The sequence below is a fragment of the Schistocerca cancellata genome, chromosome 2 (genome assembly GCF_023864275.1).
Source record: "Schistocerca cancellata isolate TAMUIC-IGC-003103 chromosome 2, iqSchCanc2.1, whole genome shotgun sequence".
Lineage (NCBI taxonomy): Eukaryota > Metazoa > Arthropoda > Insecta > Orthoptera > Acrididae > Schistocerca > Schistocerca cancellata.
Genome location: NC_064627.1, coordinates 1,053,778,457 through 1,053,799,090, shown reverse-complemented (window position 1 = coordinate 1,053,799,090; position 20,634 = coordinate 1,053,778,457). Strand labels below are relative to the sequence as shown.

General features: G+C 55.5%; 47 non-coding genes across 47 annotated transcripts; 10 read left to right on the top strand and 37 right to left on the bottom strand.

Moving 5' to 3' along the window:
• Window positions 1-226: 226 nt before the first annotated feature.
• On the top strand, window positions 227-298 carry Trnag-ucc (transfer RNA glycine (anticodon UCC)). The gene has a single exon. It is a non-coding gene; the product is annotated as a tRNA-Gly (tRNA).
• Window positions 299-910: 612 nt separating this feature from the next.
• Window positions 911-984, bottom strand: Trnai-aau (transfer RNA isoleucine (anticodon AAU)). The gene has a single exon. It is a non-coding gene; the product is annotated as a tRNA-Ile (tRNA).
• A 198-nt stretch (window positions 985-1,182) lies between these two features.
• Window positions 1,183-1,254, bottom strand: Trnae-uuc (transfer RNA glutamic acid (anticodon UUC)). The gene has a single exon. It is a non-coding gene; the product is annotated as a tRNA-Glu (tRNA).
• Window positions 1,255-1,557: 303 nt separating this feature from the next.
• Window positions 1,558-1,630, bottom strand: Trnat-cgu (transfer RNA threonine (anticodon CGU)). The gene has a single exon. It is a non-coding gene; the product is annotated as a tRNA-Thr (tRNA).
• Window positions 1,631-2,012: 382 nt separating this feature from the next.
• Window positions 2,013-2,083, bottom strand: Trnag-gcc (transfer RNA glycine (anticodon GCC)). Its single transcript has one exon. It is a non-coding gene; the product is annotated as a tRNA-Gly (tRNA).
• A 323-nt stretch (window positions 2,084-2,406) lies between these two features.
• On the top strand, window positions 2,407-2,478 carry Trnag-ucc (transfer RNA glycine (anticodon UCC)). Its single transcript has one exon. It is a non-coding gene; the product is annotated as a tRNA-Gly (tRNA).
• Window positions 2,479-3,090: 612 nt separating this feature from the next.
• On the bottom strand, window positions 3,091-3,164 carry Trnai-aau (transfer RNA isoleucine (anticodon AAU)). The gene has a single exon. It is a non-coding gene; the product is annotated as a tRNA-Ile (tRNA).
• Window positions 3,165-3,362: 198 nt separating this feature from the next.
• Window positions 3,363-3,434, bottom strand: Trnae-uuc (transfer RNA glutamic acid (anticodon UUC)). The gene has a single exon. It is a non-coding gene; the product is annotated as a tRNA-Glu (tRNA).
• A 303-nt stretch (window positions 3,435-3,737) lies between these two features.
• On the bottom strand, window positions 3,738-3,810 carry Trnat-cgu (transfer RNA threonine (anticodon CGU)). The gene has a single exon. It is a non-coding gene; the product is annotated as a tRNA-Thr (tRNA).
• Window positions 3,811-4,192: 382 nt separating this feature from the next.
• Window positions 4,193-4,263, bottom strand: Trnag-gcc (transfer RNA glycine (anticodon GCC)). Its single transcript has one exon. It is a non-coding gene; the product is annotated as a tRNA-Gly (tRNA).
• A 323-nt stretch (window positions 4,264-4,586) lies between these two features.
• On the top strand, window positions 4,587-4,658 carry Trnag-ucc (transfer RNA glycine (anticodon UCC)). Its single transcript has one exon. It is a non-coding gene; the product is annotated as a tRNA-Gly (tRNA).
• A 612-nt stretch (window positions 4,659-5,270) lies between these two features.
• Trnai-aau (transfer RNA isoleucine (anticodon AAU)) lies at window positions 5,271-5,344 on the bottom strand. The gene has a single exon. It is a non-coding gene; the product is annotated as a tRNA-Ile (tRNA).
• A 198-nt stretch (window positions 5,345-5,542) lies between these two features.
• Trnae-uuc (transfer RNA glutamic acid (anticodon UUC)) lies at window positions 5,543-5,614 on the bottom strand. The gene has a single exon. It is a non-coding gene; the product is annotated as a tRNA-Glu (tRNA).
• Window positions 5,615-5,917: 303 nt separating this feature from the next.
• On the bottom strand, window positions 5,918-5,990 carry Trnat-cgu (transfer RNA threonine (anticodon CGU)). Its single transcript has one exon. It is a non-coding gene; the product is annotated as a tRNA-Thr (tRNA).
• Window positions 5,991-6,372: 382 nt separating this feature from the next.
• Trnag-gcc (transfer RNA glycine (anticodon GCC)) lies at window positions 6,373-6,443 on the bottom strand. Its single transcript has one exon. It is a non-coding gene; the product is annotated as a tRNA-Gly (tRNA).
• A 323-nt stretch (window positions 6,444-6,766) lies between these two features.
• Trnag-ucc (transfer RNA glycine (anticodon UCC)) lies at window positions 6,767-6,838 on the top strand. The gene has a single exon. It is a non-coding gene; the product is annotated as a tRNA-Gly (tRNA).
• Window positions 6,839-7,450: 612 nt separating this feature from the next.
• Window positions 7,451-7,524, bottom strand: Trnai-aau (transfer RNA isoleucine (anticodon AAU)). Its single transcript has one exon. It is a non-coding gene; the product is annotated as a tRNA-Ile (tRNA).
• A 198-nt stretch (window positions 7,525-7,722) lies between these two features.
• On the bottom strand, window positions 7,723-7,794 carry Trnae-uuc (transfer RNA glutamic acid (anticodon UUC)). Its single transcript has one exon. It is a non-coding gene; the product is annotated as a tRNA-Glu (tRNA).
• A 303-nt stretch (window positions 7,795-8,097) lies between these two features.
• On the bottom strand, window positions 8,098-8,170 carry Trnat-cgu (transfer RNA threonine (anticodon CGU)). Its single transcript has one exon. It is a non-coding gene; the product is annotated as a tRNA-Thr (tRNA).
• A 382-nt stretch (window positions 8,171-8,552) lies between these two features.
• Trnag-gcc (transfer RNA glycine (anticodon GCC)) lies at window positions 8,553-8,622 on the bottom strand. The gene has a single exon. It is a non-coding gene; the product is annotated as a tRNA-Gly (tRNA).
• Window positions 8,623-8,945: 323 nt separating this feature from the next.
• Trnag-ucc (transfer RNA glycine (anticodon UCC)) lies at window positions 8,946-9,017 on the top strand. The gene has a single exon. It is a non-coding gene; the product is annotated as a tRNA-Gly (tRNA).
• Window positions 9,018-9,629: 612 nt separating this feature from the next.
• On the bottom strand, window positions 9,630-9,703 carry Trnai-aau (transfer RNA isoleucine (anticodon AAU)). The gene has a single exon. It is a non-coding gene; the product is annotated as a tRNA-Ile (tRNA).
• Window positions 9,704-9,901: 198 nt separating this feature from the next.
• Window positions 9,902-9,973, bottom strand: Trnae-uuc (transfer RNA glutamic acid (anticodon UUC)). The gene has a single exon. It is a non-coding gene; the product is annotated as a tRNA-Glu (tRNA).
• A 303-nt stretch (window positions 9,974-10,276) lies between these two features.
• On the bottom strand, window positions 10,277-10,349 carry Trnat-cgu (transfer RNA threonine (anticodon CGU)). Its single transcript has one exon. It is a non-coding gene; the product is annotated as a tRNA-Thr (tRNA).
• Window positions 10,350-10,730: 381 nt separating this feature from the next.
• Trnag-gcc (transfer RNA glycine (anticodon GCC)) lies at window positions 10,731-10,801 on the bottom strand. Its single transcript has one exon. It is a non-coding gene; the product is annotated as a tRNA-Gly (tRNA).
• A 323-nt stretch (window positions 10,802-11,124) lies between these two features.
• Window positions 11,125-11,196, top strand: Trnag-ucc (transfer RNA glycine (anticodon UCC)). Its single transcript has one exon. It is a non-coding gene; the product is annotated as a tRNA-Gly (tRNA).
• A 612-nt stretch (window positions 11,197-11,808) lies between these two features.
• Trnai-aau (transfer RNA isoleucine (anticodon AAU)) lies at window positions 11,809-11,882 on the bottom strand. The gene has a single exon. It is a non-coding gene; the product is annotated as a tRNA-Ile (tRNA).
• Window positions 11,883-12,080: 198 nt separating this feature from the next.
• Trnae-uuc (transfer RNA glutamic acid (anticodon UUC)) lies at window positions 12,081-12,152 on the bottom strand. Its single transcript has one exon. It is a non-coding gene; the product is annotated as a tRNA-Glu (tRNA).
• A 303-nt stretch (window positions 12,153-12,455) lies between these two features.
• On the bottom strand, window positions 12,456-12,528 carry Trnat-cgu (transfer RNA threonine (anticodon CGU)). The gene has a single exon. It is a non-coding gene; the product is annotated as a tRNA-Thr (tRNA).
• A 382-nt stretch (window positions 12,529-12,910) lies between these two features.
• Window positions 12,911-12,981, bottom strand: Trnag-gcc (transfer RNA glycine (anticodon GCC)). Its single transcript has one exon. It is a non-coding gene; the product is annotated as a tRNA-Gly (tRNA).
• Window positions 12,982-13,304: 323 nt separating this feature from the next.
• Trnag-ucc (transfer RNA glycine (anticodon UCC)) lies at window positions 13,305-13,376 on the top strand. Its single transcript has one exon. It is a non-coding gene; the product is annotated as a tRNA-Gly (tRNA).
• Window positions 13,377-13,988: 612 nt separating this feature from the next.
• Window positions 13,989-14,061, bottom strand: Trnai-aau (transfer RNA isoleucine (anticodon AAU)). Its single transcript has one exon. It is a non-coding gene; the product is annotated as a tRNA-Ile (tRNA).
• A 198-nt stretch (window positions 14,062-14,259) lies between these two features.
• Trnae-uuc (transfer RNA glutamic acid (anticodon UUC)) lies at window positions 14,260-14,331 on the bottom strand. The gene has a single exon. It is a non-coding gene; the product is annotated as a tRNA-Glu (tRNA).
• A 303-nt stretch (window positions 14,332-14,634) lies between these two features.
• Trnat-cgu (transfer RNA threonine (anticodon CGU)) lies at window positions 14,635-14,707 on the bottom strand. Its single transcript has one exon. It is a non-coding gene; the product is annotated as a tRNA-Thr (tRNA).
• A 382-nt stretch (window positions 14,708-15,089) lies between these two features.
• Trnag-gcc (transfer RNA glycine (anticodon GCC)) lies at window positions 15,090-15,160 on the bottom strand. Its single transcript has one exon. It is a non-coding gene; the product is annotated as a tRNA-Gly (tRNA).
• Window positions 15,161-15,483: 323 nt separating this feature from the next.
• On the top strand, window positions 15,484-15,555 carry Trnag-ucc (transfer RNA glycine (anticodon UCC)). Its single transcript has one exon. It is a non-coding gene; the product is annotated as a tRNA-Gly (tRNA).
• Window positions 15,556-16,167: 612 nt separating this feature from the next.
• Trnai-aau (transfer RNA isoleucine (anticodon AAU)) lies at window positions 16,168-16,241 on the bottom strand. Its single transcript has one exon. It is a non-coding gene; the product is annotated as a tRNA-Ile (tRNA).
• Window positions 16,242-16,439: 198 nt separating this feature from the next.
• Window positions 16,440-16,511, bottom strand: Trnae-uuc (transfer RNA glutamic acid (anticodon UUC)). Its single transcript has one exon. It is a non-coding gene; the product is annotated as a tRNA-Glu (tRNA).
• A 303-nt stretch (window positions 16,512-16,814) lies between these two features.
• Trnat-cgu (transfer RNA threonine (anticodon CGU)) lies at window positions 16,815-16,887 on the bottom strand. Its single transcript has one exon. It is a non-coding gene; the product is annotated as a tRNA-Thr (tRNA).
• A 382-nt stretch (window positions 16,888-17,269) lies between these two features.
• On the bottom strand, window positions 17,270-17,340 carry Trnag-gcc (transfer RNA glycine (anticodon GCC)). The gene has a single exon. It is a non-coding gene; the product is annotated as a tRNA-Gly (tRNA).
• A 323-nt stretch (window positions 17,341-17,663) lies between these two features.
• Trnag-ucc (transfer RNA glycine (anticodon UCC)) lies at window positions 17,664-17,735 on the top strand. Its single transcript has one exon. It is a non-coding gene; the product is annotated as a tRNA-Gly (tRNA).
• Window positions 17,736-18,347: 612 nt separating this feature from the next.
• Window positions 18,348-18,421, bottom strand: Trnai-aau (transfer RNA isoleucine (anticodon AAU)). The gene has a single exon. It is a non-coding gene; the product is annotated as a tRNA-Ile (tRNA).
• A 198-nt stretch (window positions 18,422-18,619) lies between these two features.
• Trnae-uuc (transfer RNA glutamic acid (anticodon UUC)) lies at window positions 18,620-18,691 on the bottom strand. The gene has a single exon. It is a non-coding gene; the product is annotated as a tRNA-Glu (tRNA).
• A 303-nt stretch (window positions 18,692-18,994) lies between these two features.
• On the bottom strand, window positions 18,995-19,067 carry Trnat-cgu (transfer RNA threonine (anticodon CGU)). Its single transcript has one exon. It is a non-coding gene; the product is annotated as a tRNA-Thr (tRNA).
• A 381-nt stretch (window positions 19,068-19,448) lies between these two features.
• Trnag-gcc (transfer RNA glycine (anticodon GCC)) lies at window positions 19,449-19,519 on the bottom strand. Its single transcript has one exon. It is a non-coding gene; the product is annotated as a tRNA-Gly (tRNA).
• A 323-nt stretch (window positions 19,520-19,842) lies between these two features.
• Window positions 19,843-19,914, top strand: Trnag-ucc (transfer RNA glycine (anticodon UCC)). The gene has a single exon. It is a non-coding gene; the product is annotated as a tRNA-Gly (tRNA).
• Window positions 19,915-20,525: 611 nt separating this feature from the next.
• Window positions 20,526-20,599, bottom strand: Trnai-aau (transfer RNA isoleucine (anticodon AAU)). The gene has a single exon. It is a non-coding gene; the product is annotated as a tRNA-Ile (tRNA).
• Between the last annotated feature and the right edge of the window lie 35 nt (window positions 20,600-20,634).

Below are 20,634 nucleotides of genomic sequence, written 5' to 3'. Positions count from 1 at the left end.
TACAGAGGCTGAATCCTGCACTGCACTGCTTAAAAATGATCGTCTAAGTACTCTTGCGGCGCACGCACGCGACGACTCTTGCCAAAGGACGCGAAATGTGCGTAGAGACGCTGCCTGGATGAGCTCGCCTACCCCGTAACGCGCCTACAGCTACGACCACCTTCAGGCGCCGCTGACAGGCGGGAAGCAGACACAGCGCGGCTCGCGAGGCGCGGAAGGGAACTGTGCGGTGGTGGTGTAATGGTCAGCATAGTTGCCTTCCAAGCAGTTGATCCGGGTTCGATTCCCGGCCACCGCAGCAGGCTTTTACTTTTGCGTATAAGTACTTTTGCCACGCGTCCTTAAATTAATGTTTCTTTCCCCATCTTACTCGCTGCAGGCCACCCTATAGCGTGTGCGTCGATTCCCCTTGAGTCTCGACTTGTCTCGACTTTGCTCAGCTGACGCGAGAGCTGACGCTCTCCAGTCGGCCTATATCAACACGACAAGCACGAGAAACGACTGAGAGAGGCAAGGAGAGGCGAGGCGGTGGACACACAGCACGCCGCTTCATTACACGGTGGCGTCTCCTTGACTGAATCGGGCTGCAGCTGCGAAAAGAAAGGAGAAAGACAAATAGGAAGCAAAATTGCCAACAGTACCCTGTGTTCCCATGCGGTCACCCGCCCAAGCACTGACAAGGGCCAAAGTTGTTACACGTCGGCAATCGGACATTTTCTTTCGTTTTCTCTTTGCCGTATCAGAACCAGCGTATTCAACATATTGTGGCCATTGCCGAGCGAATGCTGTAGCGCTTGCCGACAAGTCGGGTTCGGATCCTCTGTCAACGTCCACGCAGGGCGATGATCTTTTGGTCATCACACTCGCCAGCTGAAATCGGCGCTGCCTTTTCGTAGTAGTAAAAGCGTACTGGCCCGTGGGGGGATCGAACCCACGACCTTCGCGTTATTAGCACGACGCTCTAACCAACTGAGCTAACGGGCCTCGACGCGGACGGTTGCTCAGCCCTACGCTGGAAACACGTGGCATGAAGCCACACGCCACTTCTAGGGTCACCGTGTGCCTGCTCCGCTCGTCCATGTTCTGCTGGCGGTCATGAAACAGTAGCTGAATTGCGAGCAGGACGGGAAACGGCAGCACGCACAGCTGAAACTTGAGACGATTCGTGTGGAAAAAATTCCGTTCCGGTACCGGGAATCGAACCCGGGCCTCCTGGGTGAAAGCCAGGTATCCTAGCCACTAGACCACACCGGAGTTCGGCGTTCGTTGGACGGATCGGATGGTCTCTCGCACATTTCGTGCCGAGTCCCACGTCGGCACCCTTCTCTCTTTGCGAGCGTCTTTGCGCATACTGACTGGCAAGGCGCGCACCTCAAAAGTCTCAGAGCAATGCATTTGGCTTCTTGCTCTACTGGGAGAAGAGGAAAAGGAAAGCTGTAAGTATCAATAACAGGAAGTAAACATTTTCTCGCTGAAGCGTTGAAACGTTGTGGATAACAAACAAGAAATAAGTTCGAGCCCTAGCGACAGCACCACCGTGACTCACAGAAAATTAAATGCCCCGGGTGAGAATCGAACTCACGACCTTAAAATTACGAGACTTACGCGCTGCCTACTGCGCTACCGAGGCAGGGGGACGGGGGGAGACTGCTGGTCCTGGAAACTGGGTAAGCAGCGTACCCAATGTTAGACGCAGAGATACACTACTTCGTGGTTAACGCGTTCTGTTGCTACACGTGCATTGCCGGCCCAGTTGATTGCGGTGTTGCTGCAGCTTTTGCAACCATAGGCAGCACTCCCCGTCGTTCAAGTTCAGTGCCTCGGAGGCACCTGGACACAGCAACTTGTGAGGCCAGGCCGACGCCAGTCCGTAGAACATGACGCGAGCGTCCGAGTGGGGAACCGCGCGTGCTGCGTTCTCGTTTCTTCTCAAGGGAATCCCGCTATACATTCTTGTGGATCGTGCATCTCAAGCGCGCAAGTCACACGGCACCGCGGGAAAAGCAAAATGATGCATCGGCCGGGAATCGAACCCGGGCCGCCCGCGTGGCAGGCGAGCATTCTACCACTGAACCACCGATGCTCAGCTAGTTCACAGCTTCCTGCTGCTTTCCGCTGCAAACGTCTGAGGGGAAAGTGGGACTGCCGTCCAGCGCCGTCGCATCCTCTCGAGAGAATGCTACAGACGCTGAATCCTGCACTGCACTGCTTAAAAATGATCGTCTAAGTACTCTTGCGGCGCACGCACGCGACGACTCTTGCCAAAGGACGCGAAATGTGCGTAGAGACGCTGCCTGGATGAGCTCGCCTACCCCGTAACGCGCCTACAGCTACGACCACCTTCAGGCGCCGCTGACAGGCGGGAAGCAGACACAGCGCGGCTCGCGAGGCGCGGAAGGGAACTGTGCGGTGGTGGTGTAATGGTCAGCATAGTTGCCTTCCAAGCAGTTGATCCGGGTTCGATTCCCGGCCACCGCAGCAGGCTTTTACTTTTGCGTATAAGTACTTTTGCCACGCGTCCTTAAATTAATGTTTCTTTCCCCATCTTACTCGCTGCAGGCCACCCTATAGCGTGTGCGTCGATTCCCCTTGAGTCTCGACTTGTCTCGACTTTGCTCAGCTGACGCGAGAGCTGACGCTCTCCAGTCGGCCTATATCAACACGACAAGCACGAGAAACGACTGAGAGAGGCAAGGAGAGGCGAGGCGGTGGACACACAGCACGCCGCTTCATTACACGGTGGCGTCTCCCTGACTGAATCGGGCTGCAGCTGCGAAAAGAAAGGAGAAAGACAAATAGGAAGCAAAATTGCCAACAGTACCCTGTGTTCCCATGCGGTCACCCGCCCAAGCACTGACAAGGGCCAAAGTTGTTACACGTCGGCAATCGGACATTTTCTTTCGTTTTCTCTTTGCCGTATCAGAACCAGCGTATTCAACATATTGTGGCCATTGCCGAGCGAATGCTGTAGCGCTTGCCGACAAGTCGGGTTCGGATCCTCTGTCAACGTCCACGCAGGGCGATGATCTTTTGGTCATCACACTCGCCAGCTGAAATCGGCGCTGCCTTTTCGTAGTAGTAAAAGCGTACTGGCCCGTGGGGGGATCGAACCCACGACCTTCGCGTTATTAGCACGACGCTCTAACCAACTGAGCTAACGGGCCTCGACGCGGACGGTTGCTCAGCCCTACGCTGGAAACACGTGGCATGAAGCCACACGCCACTTCTAGGGTCACCGTGTGCCTGCTCCGCTCGTCCATGTTCTGCTGGCGGTCATGAAACAGTAGCTGAATTGCGAGCAGGACGGGAAACGGCAGCACGCACAGCTGAAACTTGAGACGATTCGTGTGGAAAAAATTCCGTTCCGGTACCGGGAATCGAACCCGGGCCTCCTGGGTGAAAGCCAGGTATCCTAGCCACTAGACCACACCGGAGTTCGGCGTTCGTTGGACGGATCGGATGGTCTCTCGCACATTTCGTGCCGAGTCCCACGTCGGCACCCTTCTCTCTTTGCGAGCGTCTTTGCGCATACTGACTGGCAAGGCGCGCACCTCAAAAGTCTCAGAGCAATGCATTTGGCTTCTTGCTCTACTGGGAGAAGAGGAAAAGGAAAGCTGTAAGTATCAATAACAGGAAGTAAACATTTTCTCGCTGAAGCGTTGAAACGTTGTGGATAACAAACAAGAAATAAGTTCGAGCCCTAGCGACAGCACCACCGTGACTCACAGAAAATTAAATGCCCCGGGTGAGAATCGAACTCACGACCTTAAAATTACGAGACTTACGCGCTGCCTACTGCGCTACCGAGGCAGGGGGACGGGGGGAGACTGCTGGTCCTGGAAACTGGGTAAGCAGCGTACCCAATGTTAGACGCAGAGATACACTACTTCGTGGTTAACGCGTTCTGTTGCTACACGTGCATTGCCGGCCCAGTTGATTGCGGTGTTGCTGCAGCTTTTGCAACCATAGGCAGCACTCCCCGTCGTTCAAGTTCAGTGCCTCGGAGGCACCTGGACACAGCAACTTGTGAGGCCAGGCCGACGCCAGTCCGTAGAACATGACGCGAGCGTCCGAGTGGGGAACCGCGCGTGCTGCGTTCTCGTTTCTTCTCAAGGGAATCCCGCTATACATTCTTGTGGATCGTGCATCTCAAGCGCGCAAGTCACACGGCACCGCGGGAAAAGCAAAATGATGCATCGGCCGGGAATCGAACCCGGGCCGCCCGCGTGGCAGGCGAGCATTCTACCACTGAACCACCGATGCTCAGCTAGTTCACAGCTTCCTGCTGCTTTCCGCTGCAAACGTCTGAGGGGAAAGTGGGACTGCCGTCCAGCGCCGTCGCATCCTCTCGAGAGAATGCTACAGACGCTGAATCCTGCACTGCACTGCTTAAAAATGATCGTCTAAGTACTCTTGCGGCGCACGCACGCGACGACTCTTGCCAAAGGACGCGAAATGTGCGTAGAGACGCTGCCTGGATGAGCTCGCCTACCCCGTAACGCGCCTACAGCTACGACCACCTTCAGGCGCCGCTGACAGGCGGGAAGCAGACACAGCGCGGCTCGCGAGGCGCGGAAGGGAACTGTGCGGTGGTGGTGTAATGGTCAGCATAGTTGCCTTCCAAGCAGTTGATCCGGGTTCGATTCCCGGCCACCGCAGCAGGCTTTTACTTTTGCGTATAAGTACTTTTGCCACGCGTCCTTAAATTAATGTTTCTTTCCCCATCTTACTCGCTGCAGGCCACCCTATAGCGTGTGCGTCGATTCCCCTTGAGTCTCGACTTGTCTCGACTTTGCTCAGCTGACGCGAGAGCTGACGCTCTCCAGTCGGCCTATATCAACACGACAAGCACGAGAAACGACTGAGAGAGGCAAGGAGAGGCGAGGCGGTGGACACACAGCACGCCGCTTCATTACACGGTGGCGTCTCCCTGACTGAATCGGGCTGCAGCTGCGAAAAGAAAGGAGAAAGACAAATAGGAAGCAAAATTGCCAACAGTACCCTGTGTTCCCATGCGGTCACCCGCCCAAGCACTGACAAGGGCCAAAGTTGTTACACGTCGGCAATCGGACATTTTCTTTCGTTTTCTCTTTGCCGTATCAGAACCAGCGTATTCAACATATTGTGGCCATTGCCGAGCGAATGCTGTAGCGCTTGCCGACAAGTCGGGTTCGGATCCTCTGTCAACGTCCACGCAGGGCGATGATCTTTTGGTCATCACACTCGCCAGCTGAAATCGGCGCTGCCTTTTCGTAGTAGTAAAAGCGTACTGGCCCGTGGGGGGATCGAACCCACGACCTTCGCGTTATTAGCACGACGCTCTAACCAACTGAGCTAACGGGCCTCGACGCGGACGGTTGCTCAGCCCTACGCTGGAAACACGTGGCATGAAGCCACACGCCACTTCTAGGGTCACCGTGTGCCTGCTCCGCTCGTCCATGTTCTGCTGGCGGTCATGAAACAGTAGCTGAATTGCGAGCAGGACGGGAAACGGCAGCACGCACAGCTGAAACTTGAGACGATTCGTGTGGAAAAAATTCCGTTCCGGTACCGGGAATCGAACCCGGGCCTCCTGGGTGAAAGCCAGGTATCCTAGCCACTAGACCACACCGGAGTTCGGCGTTCGTTGGACGGATCGGATGGTCTCTCGCACATTTCGTGCCGAGTCCCACGTCGGCACCCTTCTCTCTTTGCGAGCGTCTTTGCGCATACTGACTGGCAAGGCGCGCACCTCAAAAGTCTCAGAGCAATGCATTTGGCTTCTTGCTCTACTGGGAGAAGAGGAAAAGGAAAGCTGTAAGTATCAATAACAGGAAGTAAACATTTTCTCGCTGAAGCGTTGAAACGTTGTGGATAACAAACAAGAAATAAGTTCGAGCCCTAGCGACAGCACCACCGTGACTCACAGAAAATTAAATGCCCCGGGTGAGAATCGAACTCACGACCTTAAAATTACGAGACTTACGCGCTGCCTACTGCGCTACCGAGGCAGGGGGACGGGGGGAGACTGCTGGTCCTGGAAACTGGGTAAGCAGCGTACCCAATGTTAGACGCAGAGATACACTACTTCGTGGTTAACGCGTTCTGTTGCTACACGTGCATTGCCGGCCCAGTTGATTGCGGTGTTGCTGCAGCTTTTGCAACCATAGGCAGCACTCCCCGTCGTTCAAGTTCAGTGCCTCGGAGGCACCTGGACACAGCAACTTGTGAGGCCAGGCCGACGCCAGTCCGTAGAACATGACGCGAGCGTCCGAGTGGGGAACCGCGCGTGCTGCGTTCTCGTTTCTTCTCAAGGGAATCCCGCTATACATTCTTGTGGATCGTGCATCTCAAGCGCGCAAGTCACACGGCACCGCGGGAAAAGCAAAATGATGCATCGGCCGGGAATCGAACCCGGGCCGCCCGCGTGGCAGGCGAGCATTCTACCACTGAACCACCGATGCTCAGCTAGTTCACAGCTTCCTGCTGCTTTCCGCTGCAAACGTCTGAGGGGAAAGTGGGACTGCCGTCCAGCGCCGTCGCATCCTCTCGAGAGAATGCTACAGACGCTGAATCCTGCACTGCACTGCTTAAAAATGATCGTCTAAGTACTCTTGCGGCGCACGCACGCGACGACTCTTGCCAAAGGACGCGAAATGTGCGTAGAGACGCTGCCTGGATGAGCTCGCCTACCCCGTAACGCGCCTACAGCTACGACCACCTTCAGGCGCCGCTGACAGGCGGGAAGCAGACACAGCGCGGCTCGCGAGGCGCGGAAGGGAACTGTGCGGTGGTGGTGTAATGGTCAGCATAGTTGCCTTCCAAGCAGTTGATCCGGGTTCGATTCCCGGCCACCGCAGCAGGCTTTTACTTTTGCGTATAAGTACTTTTGCCACGCGTCCTTAAATTAATGTTTCTTTCCCCATCTTACTCGCTGCAGGCCACCCTATAGCGTGTGCGTCGATTCCCCTTGAGTCTCGACTTGTCTCGACTTTGCTCAGCTGACGCGAGAGCTGACGCTCTCCAGTCGGCCTATATCAACACGACAAGCACGAGAAACGACTGAGAGAGGCAAGGAGAGGCGAGGCGGTGGACACACAGCACGCCGCTTCATTACACGGTGGCGTCTCCCTGACTGAATCGGGCTGCAGCTGCGAAAAGAAAGGAGAAAGACAAATAGGAAGCAAAATTGCCAACAGTACCCTGTGTTCCCATGCGGTCACCCGCCCAAGCACTGACAAGGGCCAAAGTTGTTACACGTCGGCAATCGGACATTTTCTTTCGTTTTCTCTTTGCCGTATCAGAACCAGCGTATTCAACATATTGTGGCCATTGCCGAGCGAATGCTGTAGCGCTTGCCGACAAGTCGGGTTCGGATCCTCTGTCAACGTCCACGCAGGGCGATGATCTTTTGGTCATCACACTCGCCAGCTGAAATCGGCGCTGCCTTTTCGTAGTAGTAAAAGCGTACTGGCCCGTGGGGGGATCGAACCCACGACCTTCGCGTTATTAGCACGACGCTCTAACCAACTGAGCTAACGGGCCTCGACGCGGACGGTTGCTCAGCCCTACGCTGGAAACACGTGGCATGAAGCCACACGCCACTTCTAGGGTCACCGTGTGCCTGCTCCGCTCGTCCATGTTCTGCTGGCGGTCATGAAACAGTAGCTGAATTGCGAGCAGGACGGGAAACGGCAGCACGCACAGCTGAAACTTGAGACGATTCGTGTGGAAAAAATTCCGTTCCGGTACCGGGAATCGAACCCGGGCCTCCTGGGTGAAAGCCAGGTATCCTAGCCACTAGACCACACCGGAGTTCGGCGTTCGTTGGACGGATCGGATGGTCTCTCGCACATTTCGTGCCGAGTCCCACGTCGGCACCCTTCTCTCTTTGCGAGCGTCTTTGCGCATACTGACTGGCAAGGCGCGCACCTCAAAAGTCTCAGAGCAATGCATTTGGCTTCTTGCTCTACTGGGAGAAGAGGAAAAGGAAAGCTGTAAGTATCAATAACAGGAAGTAAACATTTTCTCGCTGAAGCGTTGAAACGTTGTGGATAACAAACAAGAAATAAGTTCGAGCCCTAGCGACAGCACCACCGTGACTCACAGAAAATTAAATGCCCCGGGTGAGAATCGAACTCACGACCTTAAAATTACGAGACTTACGCGCTGCCTACTGCGCTACCGAGGCAGGGGGACGGGGGGAGACTGCTGGTCCTGGAAACTGGGTAAGCAGCGTACCCAATGTTAGACGCAGAGATACACTACTTCGTGGTTAACGCGTTCTGTTGCTACACGTGCATTGCCGGCCCAGTTGATTGCGGTGTTGCTGCAGCTTTTGCAACCATAGGCAGCACTCCCCGTCGTTCAAGTTCAGTGCCTCGGAGGCACCTGGACACAGCAACTTGTGAGGCCAGGCCGACGCCAGTCCGTAGAACATGACGCGAGCGTCCGAGTGGGGAACCGCGCGTGCTGCGTTCTCGTTTCTTCTCAAGGGAATCCCGCTATACATTCTTGTGGATCGTGCATCTCAAGCGCGCAAGTCACACGGCACCGCGGGAAAAGCAAAATGATGCATCGGCCGGAATCGAACCCGGGCCGCCCGCGTGGCAGGCGAGCATTCTACCACTGAACCACCGATGCTCAGCTAGTTCACAGCTTCCTGCTGCTTTCCGCTGCAAACGTCTGAGGGGAAAGTGGGACTGCCGTCCAGCGCCGTCGCATCCTCTCGAGAGAATGCTACAGACGCTGAATCCTGCACTGCACTGCTTAAAAATGATCGTCTAAGTACTCTTGCGGCGCACGCACGCGACGACTCTTGCCAAAGGACGCGAAATGTGCGTAGAGACGCTGCCTGGATGAGCTCGCCTACCCCGTAACGCGCCTACAGCTACGACCACCTTCAGGCGCCGCTGACAGGCGGGAAGCAGACACAGCGCGGCTCGCGAGGCGCGGAAGGGAACTGTGCGGTGGTGGTGTAATGGTCAGCATAGTTGCCTTCCAAGCAGTTGATCCGGGTTCGATTCCCGGCCACCGCAGCAGGCTTTTACTTTTGCGTATAAGTACTTTTGCCACGCGTCCTTAAATTAATGTTTCTTTCCCCATCTTACTCGCTGCAGGCCACCCTATAGCGTGTGCGTCGATTCCCCTTGAGTCTCGACTTGTCTCGACTTTGCTCAGCTGACGCGAGAGCTGACGCTCTCCAGTCGGCCTATATCAACACGACAAGCACGAGAAACGACTGAGAGAGGCAAGGAGAGGCGAGGCGGTGGACACACAGCACGCCGCTTCATTACACGGTGGCGTCTCCCTGACTGAATCGGGCTGCAGCTGCGAAAAGAAAGGAGAAAGACAAATAGGAAGCAAAATTGCCAACAGTACCCTGTGTTCCCATGCGGTCACCCGCCCAAGCACTGACAAGGGCCAAAGTTGTTACACGTCGGCAATCGGACATTTTCTTTCGTTTTCTCTTTGCCGTATCAGAACCAGCGTATTCAACATATTGTGGCCATTGCCGAGCGAATGCTGTAGCGCTTGCCGACAAGTCGGGTTCGGATCCTCTGTCAACGTCCACGCAGGGCGATGATCTTTTGGTCATCACACTCGCCAGCTGAAATCGGCGCTGCCTTTTCGTAGTAGTAAAAGCGTACTGGCCCGTGGGGGGATCGAACCCACGACCTTCGCGTTATTAGCACGACGCTCTAACCAACTGAGCTAACGGGCCTCGACGCGGACGGTTGCTCAGCCCTACGCTGGAAACACGTGGCATGAAGCCACACGCCACTTCTAGGGTCACCGTGTGCCTGCTCCGCTCGTCCATGTTCTGCTGGCGGTCATGAAACAGTAGCTGAATTGCGAGCAGGACGGGAAACGGCAGCACGCACAGCTGAAACTTGAGACGATTCGTGTGGAAAAAATTCCGTTCCGGTACCGGGAATCGAACCCGGGCCTCCTGGGTGAAAGCCAGGTATCCTAGCCACTAGACCACACCGGAGTTCGGCGTTCGTTGGACGGATCGGATGGTCTCTCGCACATTTCGTGCCGAGTCCCACGTCGGCACCCTTCTCTCTTTGCGAGCGTCTTTGCGCATACTGACTGGCAAGGCGCGCACCTCAAAAGTCTCAGAGCAATGCATTTGGCTTCTTGCTCTACTGGGAGAAGAGGAAAAGGAAAGCTGTAAGTATCAATAACAGGAAGTAAACATTTTCTCGCTGAAGCGTTGAAACGTTGTGGATAACAAACAAGAAATAAGTTCGAGCCCTAGCGACAGCACCACCGTGACTCACAGAAAATTAAATGCCCCGGGTGAGAATCGAACTCACGACCTTAAAATTACGAGACTTACGCGCTGCCTACTGCGCTACCGAGGCAGGGGGACGGGGGAGACTGCTGGTCCTGGAAACTGGGTAAGCAGCGTACCCAATGTTAGACGCAGAGATACACTACTTCGTGGTTAACGCGTTCTGTTGCTACACGTGCATTGCCGGCCCAGTTGATTGCGGTGTTGCTGCAGCTTTTGCAACCATAGGCAGCACTCCCCGTCGTTCAAGTTCAGTGCCTCGGAGGCACCTGGACACAGCAACTTGTGAGGCCAGGCCGACGCCAGTCCGTAGAACATGACGCGAGCGTCCGAGTGGGGAACCGCGCGTGCTGCGTTCTCGTTTCTTCTCAAGGGAATCCCGCTATACATTCTTGTGGATCGTGCATCTCAAGCGCGCAAGTCACACGGCACCGCGGGAAAAGCAAAATGATGCATCGGCCGGGAATCGAACCCGGGCCGCCCGCGTGGCAGGCGAGCATTCTACCACTGAACCACCGATGCTCAGCTAGTTCACAGCTTCCTGCTGCTTTCCGCTGCAAACGTCTGAGGGGAAAGTGGGACTGCCGTCCAGCGCCGTCGCATCCTCTCGAGAGAATGCTACAGACGCTGAATCCTGCACTGCACTGCTTAAAAATGATCGTCTAAGTACTCTTGCGGCGCACGCACGCGACGACTCTTGCCAAAGGACGCGAAATGTGCGTAGAGACGCTGCCTGGATGAGCTCGCCTACCCCGTAACGCGCCTACAGCTACGACCACCTTCAGGCGCCGCTGACAGGCGGGAAGCAGACACAGCGCGGCTCGCGAGGCGCGGAAGGGAACTGTGCGGTGGTGGTGTAATGGTCAGCATAGTTGCCTTCCAAGCAGTTGATCCGGGTTCGATTCCCGGCCACCGCAGCAGGCTTTTACTTTTGCGTATAAGTACTTTTGCCACGCGTCCTTAAATTAATGTTTCTTTCCCCATCTTACTCGCTGCAGGCCACCCTATAGCGTGTGCGTCGATTCCCCTTGAGTCTCGACTTGTCTCGACTTTGCTCAGCTGACGCGAGAGCTGACGCTCTCCAGTCGGCCTATATCAACACGACAAGCACGAGAAACGACTGAGAGAGGCAAGGAGAGGCGAGGCGGTGGACACACAGCACGCCGCTTCATTACACGGTGGCGTCTCCCTGACTGAATCGGGCTGCAGCTGCGAAAAGAAAGGAGAAAGACAAATAGGAAGCAAAATTGCCAACAGTACCCTGTGTTCCCATGCGGTCACCCGCCCAAGCACTGACAAGGGCCAAAGTTGTTACACGTCGGCAATCGGACATTTTCTTTCGTTTTCTCTTTGCCGTATCAGAACCAGCGTATTCAACATATTGTGGCCATTGCCGAGCGAATGCTGTAGCGCTTGCCGACAAGTCGGGTTCGGATCCTCTGTCAACGTCCACGCAGGGCGATGATCTTTTGGTCATCACACTCGCCAGCTGAAATCGGCGCTGCCTTTTCGTAGTAGTAAAAGCGTACTGGCCCGTGGGGGGATCGAACCCACGACCTTCGCGTTATTAGCACGACGCTCTAACCAACTGAGCTAACGGGCCTCGACGCGGACGGTTGCTCAGCCCTACGCTGGAAACACGTGGCATGAAGCCACACGCCACTTCTAGGGTCACCGTGTGCCTGCTCCGCTCGTCCATGTTCTGCTGGCGGTCATGAAACAGTAGCTGAATTGCGAGCAGGACGGGAAACGGCAGCACGCACAGCTGAAACTTGAGACGATTCGTGTGGAAAAAATTCCGTTCCGGTACCGGGAATCGAACCCGGGCCTCCTGGGTGAAAGCCAGGTATCCTAGCCACTAGACCACACCGGAGTTCGGCGTTCGTTGGACGGATCGGATGGTCTCTCGCACATTTCGTGCCGAGTCCCACGTCGGCACCCTTCTCTCTTTGCGAGCGTCTTTGCGCATACTGACTGGCAAGGCGCGCACCTCAAAAGTCTCAGAGCAATGCATTTGGCTTCTTGCTCTACTGGGAGAAGAGGAAAAGGAAAGCTGTAAGTATCAATAACAGGAAGTAAACATTTTCTCGCTGAAGCGTTGAAACGTTGTGGATAACAAACAAGAAATAAGTTCGAGCCCTAGCGACAGCACCACCGTGACTCACAGAAAATTAAATGCCCCGGGTGAGAATCGAACTCACGACCTTAAAATTACGAGACTTACGCGCTGCCTACTGCGCTACCGAGGCAGGGGGACGGGGGGAGACTGCTGGTCCTGGAAACTGGGTAAGCAGCGTACCCAATGTTAGACGCAGAGATACACTACTTCGTGGTTAACGCGTTCTGTTGCTACACGTGCATTGCCGGCCCAGTTGATTGCGGTGTTGCTGCAGCTTTTGCAACCATAGGCAGCACTCCCCGTCGTTCAAGTTCAGTGCCTCGGAGGCACCTGGACACAGCAACTTGTGAGGCCAGGCCGACGCCAGTCCGTAGAACATGACGCGAGCGTCCGAGTGGGGAACCGCGCGTGCTGCGTTCTCGTTTCTTCTCAAGGGAATCCCGCTATACATTCTTGTGGATCGTGCATCTCAAGCGCGCAAGTCACACGGCACCGCGGGAAAAGCAAAATGATGCATCGGCCGGGAATCGAACCCGGGCCGCCCGCGTGGCAGGCGAGCATTCTACCACTGAACCACCGATGCTCAGCTAGTTCACACCTTCCTGCTGCTTTCCGCTGCAAACGTCTGAGGGGAAAGTGGGACTGCCGTCCAGCGCCGTCGCATCCTCTCGAGAGAATGCTACAGACGCTGAATCCTGCACTGCACTGCTTAAAAATGATCGTCTAAGTACTCTTGCGGCGCACGCACGCGACGACTCTTGCCAAAGGACGCGAAATGTGCGTAGAGACGCTGCCTGGATGAGCTCGCCTACCCCGTAACGCGCCTACAGCTACGACCACCTTCAGGCGCCGCTGACAGGCGGGAAGCAGACACAGCGCGGCTCGCGAGGCGCGGAAGGGAACTGTGCGGTGGTGGTGTAATGGTCAGCATAGTTGCCTTCCAAGCAGTTGATCCGGGTTCGATTCCCGGCCACCGCAGCAGGCTTTTACTTTTGCGTATAAGTACTTTTGCCACGCGTCCTTAAATTAATGTTTCTTTCCCCATCTTACTCGCTGCAGGCCACCCTATAGCGTGTGCGTCGATTCCCCTTGAGTCTCGACTTGTCTCGACTTTGCTCAGCTGACGCGAGAGCTGACGCTCTCCAGTCGGCCTATATCAACACGACAAGCACGAGAAACGACTGAGAGAGGCAAGGAGAGGCGAGGCGGTGGACACACAGCACGCCGCTTCATTACACGGTGGCGTCTCCTTGACTGAATCGGGCTGCAGCTGCGAAAAGAAAGGAGAAAGACAAATAGGAAGCAAAATTGCCAACAGTACCCTGTGTTCCCATGCGGTCACCCGCCCAAGCACTGACAAGGGCCAAAGTTGTTACACGTCGGCAATCGGACATTTTCTTTCGTTTTCTCTTTGCCGTATCAGAACCAGCGTATTCAACATATTGTGGCCATTGCCGAGCGAATGCTGTAGCGCTTGCCGACAAGTCGGGTTCGGATCCTCTGTCAACGTCCACGCAGGGCGATGATCTTTTGGTCATCACACTCGCCAGCTGAAATCGGCGCTGCCTTTTCGTAGTAGTAAAAGCGTACTGGCCCGTGGGGGATCGAACCCACGACCTTCGCGTTATTAGCACGACGCTCTAACCAACTGAGCTAACGGGCCTCGACGCGGACGGTTGCTCAGCCCTACGCTGGAAACACGTGGCATGAAGCCACACGCCACTTCTAGGGTCACCGTGTGCCTGCTCCGCTCGTCCATGTTCTGCTGGCGGTCATGAAACAGTAGCTGAATTGCGAGCAGGACGGGAAACGGCAGCACGCACAGCTGAAACTTGAGACGATTCGTGTGGAAAAAATTCCGTTCCGGTACCGGGAATCGAACCCGGGCCTCCTGGGTGAAAGCCAGGTATCCTAGCCACTAGACCACACCGGAGTTCGGCGTTCGTTGGACGGATCGGATGGTCTCTCGCACATTTCGTGCCGAGTCCCACGTCGGCACCCTTCTCTCTTTGCGAGCGTCTTTGCGCATACTGACTGGCAAGGCGCGCACCTCAAAAGTCTCAGAGCAATGCATTTGGCTTCTTGCTCTACTGGGAGAAGAGGAAAAGGAAAGCTGTAAGTATCAATAACAGGAAGTAAACATTTTCTCGCTGAAGCGTTGAAACGTTGTGGATAACAAACAAGAAATAAGTTCGAGCCCTAGCGACAGCACCACCGTGACTCACAGAAAATTAAATGCCCCGGGTGAGAATCGAACTCACGACCTTAAAATTACGAGACTTACGCGCTGCCTACTGCGCTACCGAGGCAGGGGGACGGGGGGAGACTGCTGGTCCTGGAAACTGGGTAAGCAGCGTACCCAATGTTAGACGCAGAGATACACTACTTCGTGGTTAACGCGTTCTGTTGCTACACGTGCATTGCCGGCCCAGTTGATTGCGGTGTTGCTGCAGCTTTTGCAACCATAGGCAGCACTCCCCGTCGTTCAAGTTCAGTGCCTCGGAGGCACCTGGACACAGCAACTTGTGAGGCCAGGCCGACGCCAGTCCGTAGAACATGACGCGAGCGTCCGAGTGGGGAACCGCGCGTGCTGCGTTCTCGTTTCTTCTCAAGGGAATCCCGCTATACATTCTTGTGGATCGTGCATCTCAAGCGCGCAAGTCACACGGCACCGCGGGAAAAGCAAAATGATGCATCGGCCGGGAATCGAACCCGGGCCGCCCGCGTGGCAGGCGAGCATTCTACCACTGAACCACCGATGCTCAGCTAGTTCACAGCTTCCTGCTGCTTTCCGCTGCAAACGTCTGAGGGGAAAGTGGGACTGCCGTCCAGCGCCGTCGCATCCTCTCGAGAGAATGCTACAGACGCTGAATCCTGCACTGCACTGCTTAAAAATGATCGTCTAAGTACTCTTGCGGCGCACGCACGCGACGACTCTTGCCAAAGGACGCGAAATGTGCGTAGAGACGCTGCCTGGATGAGCTCGCCTACCCCGTAACGCGCCTACAGCTACGACCACCTTCAGGCGCCGCTGACAGGCGGGAAGCAGACACAGCGCGGCTCGCGAGGCGCGGAAGGGAACTGTGCGGTGGTGGTGTAATGGTCAGCATAGTTGCCTTCCAAGCAGTTGATCCGGGTTCGATTCCCGGCCACCGCAGCAGGCTTTTACTTTTGCGTATAAGTACTTTTGCCACGCGTCCTTAAATTAATGTTTCTTTCCCCATCTTACTCGCTGCAGGCCACCCTATAGCGTGTGCGTCGATTCCCCTTGAGTCTCGACTTGTCTCGACTTTGCTCAGCTGACGCGAGAGCTGACGCTCTCCAGTCGGCCTATATCAACACGACAAGCACGAGAAACGACTGAGAGAGGCAAGGAGAGGCGAGGCGGTGGACACACAGCACGCCGCTTCATTACACGGTGGCGTCTCCTTGACTGAATCGGGCTGCAGCTGCGAAAAGAAAGGAGAAAGACAAATAGGAAGCAAAATTGCCAACAGTACCCTGTGTTCCCATGCGGTCACCCGCCCAAGCACTGACAAGGGCCAAAGTTGTTACACGTCGGCAATCGGACATTTTCTTTCGTTTTCTCTTTGCCGTATCAGAACCAGCGTATTCAACATATTGTGGCCATTGCCGAGCGAATGCTGTAGCGCTTGCCGACAAGTCGGGTTCGGATCCTCTGTCAACGTCCACGCAGGGCGATGATCTTTTGGTCATCACACTCGCCAGCTGAAATCGGCGCTGCCTTTTCGTAGTAGTAAAAGCGTACTGGCCCGTGGGGGGATCGAACCCACGACCTTCGCGTTATTAGCACGACGCTCTAACCAACTGAGCTAACGGGCCTCGACGCGGACGGTTGCTCAGCCCTACGCTGGAAACACGTGGCATGAAGCCACACGCCACTTCTAGGGTCACCGTGTGCCTGCTCCGCTCGTCCATGTTCTGCTGGCGGTCATGAAACAGTAGCTGAATTGCGAGCAGGACGGGAAACGGCAGCACGCACAGCTGAAACTTGAGACGATTCGTGTGGAAAAAATTCCGTTCCGGTACCGGGAATCGAACCCGGGCCTCCTGGGTGAAAGCCAGGTATCCTAGCCACTAGACCACACCGGAGTTCGGCGTTCGTTGGACGGATCGGATGGTCTCTCGCACATTTCGTGCCGAGTCCCACGTCGGCACCCTTCTCTCTTTGCGAGCGTCTTTGCGCATACTGACTGGCAAGGCGCGCACCTCAAAAGTCTCAGAGCAATGCATTTGGCTTCTTGCTCTACTGGGAGAAGAGGAAAAGGAAAGCTGTAAGTATCAATAACAGGAAGTAAACATTTTCTCGCTGAAGCGTTGAAACGTTGTGGATAACAAACAAGAAATAAGTTCGAGCCCTAGCGACAGCACCACCGTGACTCACAGAAAATTAAATGCCCCGGGTGAGAATCGAACTCACGACCTTAAAATTACGAGACTTACGCGCTGCCTACTGCGCTACCGAGGCAGGGGGACGGGGGGAGACTGCTGGTCCTGGAAACTGGGTAAGCAGCGTACCCAATGTTAGACGCAGAGATACACTACTTCGTGGTTAACGCGTTCTGTTGCTACACGTGCATTGCCGGCCCAGTTGATTGCGGTGTTGCTGCAGCTTTTGCAACCATAGGCAGCACTCCCCGTCGTTCAAGTTCAGTGCCTCGGAGGCACCTGGACACAGCAACTTGTGAGGCCAGGCCGACGCCAGTCCGTAGAACATGACGCGAGCGTCCGAGTGGGGAACCGCGCGTGCTGCGTTCTCGTTTCTTCTCAAGGGAATCCCGCTATACATTCTTGTGGATCGTGCATCTCAAGCGCGCAAGTCACACGGCACCGCGGGAAAAGCAAAATGATGCATCGGCCGGGAATCGAACCCGGGCCGCCCGCGTGGCAGGCGAGCATTCTACCACTGAACCACCGATGCTCAGCTAGTTCACATCTTCCTGCTGCTTTCCGCTGCAAACGTCTGAGGGGAAAGTGGGACTGCCGTCCAGCGCCGTCGCATCCTCTCGAGAGAATGCTACAGACGCTGAATCCTGCACTGCACTGCTTAAAAATGATCGTCTAAGTACTCTTGCGGCGCACGCACGCGACGACTCTTGCCAAAGGACGCGAAATGTGCGTAGAGACGCTGCCTGGATGAGCTCGCCTACCCCGTAACGCGCCTACAGCTACGACCACCTTCAGGCGCCGCTGACAGGCGGGAAGCAGACACAGCGCGGCTCGCGAGGCGCGGAAGGGAACTGTGCGGTGGTGGTGTAATGGTCAGCATAGTTGCCTTCCAAGCAGTTGATCCGGGTTCGATTCCCGGCCACCGCAGCAGGCTTTTACTTTTGCGTATAAGTACTTTTGCCACGCGTCCTTAAATTAATGTTTCTTTCCCCATCTTACTCGCTGCAGGCCACCCTATAGCGTGTGCGTCGATTCCCCTTGAGTCTCGACTTGTCTCGACTTTGCTCAGCTGACGCGAGAGCTGACGCTCTCCAGTCGGCCTATATCAACACGACAAGCACGAGAAACGACTGAGAGAGGCAAGGAGAGGCGAGGCGGTGGACACACAGCACGCCGCTTCATTACACGGTGGCGTCTCCTTGACTGAATCGGGCTGCAGCTGCGAAAAGAAAGGAGAAAGACAAATAGGAAGCAAAATTGCCAACAGTACCCTGTGTTCCCATGCGGTCACCCGCCCAAGCACTGACAAGGGCCAAAGTTGTTACACGTCGGCAATCGGACATTTTCTTTCGTTTTCTCTTTGCCGTATCAGAACCAGCGTATTCAACATATTGTGGCCATTGCCGAGCGAATGCTGTAGCGCTTGCCGACAAGTCGGGTTCGGATCCTCTGTCAACGTCCACGCAGGGCGATGATCTTTTGGTCATCACACTCGCCAGCTGAAATCGGCGCTGCCTTTTCGTAGTAGTAAAAGCGTACTGGCCCGTGGGGGGATCGAACCCACGACCTTCGCGTTATTAGCACGACGCTCTAACCAACTGAGCTAACGGGCCTCGACGCGGACGGTTGCTCAGCCCTACGCTGGAAACACGTGGCATGAAGCCACACGCCACTTCTAGGGTCACCGTGTGCCTGCTCCGCTCGTCCATGTTCTGCTGGCGGTCATGAAACAGTAGCTGAATTGCGAGCAGGACGGGAAACGGCAGCACGCACAGCTGAAACTTGAGACGATTCGTGTGGAAAAAATTCCGTTCCGGTACCGGGAATCGAACCCGGGCCTCCTGGGTGAAAGCCAGGTATCCTAGCCACTAGACCACACCGGAGTTCGGCGTTCGTTGGACGGATCGGATGGTCTCTCGCACATTTCGTGCCGAGTCCCACGTCGGCACCCTTCTCTCTTTGCGAGCGTCTTTGCGCATACTGACTGGCAAGGCGCGCACCTCAAAAGTCTCAGAGCAATGCATTTGGCTTCTTGCTCTACTGGGAGAAGAGGAAAAGGAAAGCTGTAAGTATCAATAACAGGAAGTAAACATTTTCTCGCTGAAGCGTTGAAACGTTGTGGATAACAAACAAGAAATAAGTTCGAGCCCTAGCGACAGCACCACCGTGACTCACAGAAAATTAAATGCCCCGGGTGAGAATCGAACTCACGACCTTAAAATTACGAGACTTACGCGCTGCCTACTGCGCTACCGAGGCAGGGGGACGGGGGGAGACTGCTGGTCCTGGAAACTGGGTAAGCAGCGTACCCAATGTTAGACGCAGAGATACACTACTTCGTGGTTAACGCGTTCTGTTGCTACACGTGCATTGCCGGCCCAGTTGATTGCGGTGTTGCTGCAGCTTTTGCAACCATAGGCAGCACTCCCCGTCGTTCAAGTTCAGTGCCTCGAGGCACCTGGACACAGCAACTTGTGAGGCCAGGCCGACGCCAGTCCGTAGAACATGACGCGAGCGTCCGAGTGGGGAACCGCGCGTGCTGCGTTCTCGTTTCTTCTCAAGGGAATCCCGCTATACATTCTTGTGGATCGTGCATCTCAAGCGCGCAAGTCACACGGCACCGCGGGAAAAGCAAAATGATGCATCGGCCGGGAATCGAACCCGGGCCGCCCGCGTGGCAGGCGAGCATTCTACCACTGAACCACCGATGCTCAGCTAGTTCACAGCTTCCTGCTGCTTTCCGCTGCAAACGTCTGAGGGGAAAGTGGGACTGCCGTCCAGCGCCGTCGCATCCTCTCGAGAGAATGCTACAGACGCTGAATCCTGCACTGCACTGCTTAAAAATGATCGTCTAAGTACTCTTGCGGCGCACGCACGCGACGACTCTTGCCAAAGGACGCGAAATGTGCGTAGAGACGCTGCCTGGATGAGCTCGCCTACCCCGTAACGCGCCTACAGCTACGACCACCTTCAGGCGCCGCTGACAGGCGGGAAGCAGACACAGCGCGGCTCGCGAGGCGCGGAAGGGAACTGTGCGGTGGTGGTGTAATGGTCAGCATAGTTGCCTTCCAAGCAGTTGATCCGGGTTCGATTCCCGGCCACCGCAGCAGGCTTTTACTTTTGCGTATAAGTACTTTTGCCACGCGTCCTTAAATTAATGTTTCTTTCCCCATCTTACTCGCTGCAGGCCACCCTATAGCGTGTGCGTCGATTCCCCTTGAGTCTCGACTTGTCTCGACTTTGCTCAGCTGACGCGAGAGCTGACGCTCTCCAGTCGGCCTATATCAACACGACAAGCACGAGAAACGACTGAGAGAGGCAAGGAGAGGCGAGGCGGTGGACACACAGCACGCCGCTTCATTACACGGTGGCGTCTCCTTGACTGAATCGGGCTGCAGCTGCGAAAAGAAAGGAGAAAGACAAATAGGAAGCAAAATTGCCAACAGTACCCTGTGTTCCCATGCGGTCACCCGCCCAAGCACTGACAAGGGCCAAAGTTGTTACACGTCGGCAATCGGACATTTTCTTTCGTTTCTCTTTGCCGTATCAGAACCAGCGTATTCAACATATTGTGGCCATTGCCGAGCGAATGCTGTAGCGCTTGCCGACAAGTCGGGTTCGGATCCTCTGTCAACGTCCACGCAGGGCGATGATCTTTTGGTCATCACACTCGCCAGCTGAAATCGGCGCTGCCTTTTCGTAGTAGTAAAAGCGTACTGGCCCGTGGGGGGATCGAACCCACGACCTTCGCGTTATTAGCACGACGCTCTAACCAACTGAGCTAACGGGCCTCGACGCGGACGGTTGCTCAGCCCTACGCTGGAAA